This window comes from Microtus oregoni, unplaced genomic scaffold, assembly GCF_018167655.1.
Source record: "Microtus oregoni isolate MIOR12 unplaced genomic scaffold, Mior012 000003F_ref0000135, whole genome shotgun sequence".
Lineage (NCBI taxonomy): Eukaryota > Metazoa > Chordata > Mammalia > Rodentia > Cricetidae > Microtus > Microtus oregoni.
Window position 1 is genome coordinate 65,429,771 of NW_024543062.1, and position 1,677 is coordinate 65,431,447.

Below are 1,677 nucleotides of genomic sequence, written 5' to 3' on the forward strand. Positions count from 1 at the left end.
ATGGAATTTAGGGTCCTGTATTTGATTTTGAAATAGGAAAGAATATTACAAAAAAATCAAAAAGTCCATAGTTTAATAACTATAATGTGAATTTTGGTTTTGAACATTGCTTTATGGTTAAGTAAGATGTTAACATAACTGAATCTGAATGAAAGATAAACCAGAAACTTTTAGCTTTACAACCTTTAGGTCTATAGTTATCTAAAACAAAACTATTTTCTTAGAGCTACTGACCCCTTGTCAACGTGACACACAAACAAATCTCCTTAATTAGAATCTTCCTCATTTATTTCCAAGATGGCACATTGATATTAATACTACAATATAAGACATAAATAACTTTAAAAGCACCACAGTCCTCACAAACACATTAAAACTTCAGTCTTGAGTCCAGGTCCGGTCCTGCTTACGTTGCTTCTCCTTCTGTCATTGCTGGGATGAAGCCCATCCTACTGTAGGGCCATGAACAGTCCATCACACAGATCAAGTACAACCACGAAGGAGACCTCCTCTTCACCGTGGCCAAAGACCCTATGGTCAATGTGTGGTACTCTGTGAATGGCGAGAGGCTGGGCACCTACATGGGCCATACTGGAGCCGTGTGGTGTGTGGATGCTGACCAGGACACCAAGCATGTCCTTACTGGCTCAGCTGTCATCTCTGGGATTGTGAAACAGGGAAGCAGCTGGCTCTACTGAAGACCAACTCAGCTGTCTGTGTAGCTTTGACTTTGGGGGCGACATCATCATGTTTTCCACAGACAAGCAGATGGGGTACCAGTGTTTCATGAACTTCTTTGATCTACAGGATCCAAGCCAGATCAACAGCAATGAGCCCTACGTGAAGACCCCCTGCAATGACTCCTAGATCACTAGTGCCATTTGGGGACCCTTGAGGGCGTGCATCCTCGCAGGCCATGAGAGCTCAACCAGTACAGTGCCAAGTCTGGGGAGGTGTTGGTGAATGCTAAGGAACACTCCTGGCAGATCAATAACATCCAGTTGTCTAGAGACATGACTATGTTTGTCACTGCATCCAAGGACAACACAGCTAAGCTCTTTGACTCCCCGAGTCTTGAACATCAGAAGACTTTCCGAACAGAAAGTCCTGTCAACTCAACTGCCCTCTCTCCCAACTATGACCATGTGGTGCTGGGAGGTGGCCAGGAAGCCTAGGATATAACCAGAACCTCCACCAGGATTGGCAAGTTTGAAGCCAGCTTCTTCCATCTGGCTTTTGAAGAGGAGTTTGGGAGAGAGTCAAGGGCCACTTTGGACCCATCAACAGTGTTGCCGTCCATCCTGATGGCAAGAGCTACAGGGGCAGAGAGGGCTATGTCCGTGTCCGCGTCCATTACTTTGACCCACAGTACTTTGAGTTTGAGGCCTAAGAAGTTGGATCTCAGTGCACACCAGGGAAGCTGCTCAAGAGGGTTTTAATTCTGAGAAATAAATTAGTTTGTTAAACAAACAAACAAACAAAAAAGCCCTTCAGTCTTTTCAAAATATCCAATCTCTCTAAAAATCCAAAATCTCTGTTAAAAGTTCTAAGTCTAAAAAGAAAAAAAATTCCAAGTCTTCCAGCTGCGGGCTTCTGTAAACATCAAAATTAAATTGAATACCTTCTTATTTCAAGAGGGAAGAACCAGGGCAGAGTCACAACCTGAATGAAGCAAAA

At 43.6% G+C, this 1,677-nt stretch overlaps 1 pseudogene; it reads left to right on the forward strand.

Annotated features, from left to right (window-relative positions):
• The first annotated feature begins 437 nt into the window (after positions 1-437).
• LOC121446210 lies at positions 438-1,465 on the forward strand (annotated as a pseudogene).
• Positions 1,466-1,677: the final 212 nt, after the last annotated feature.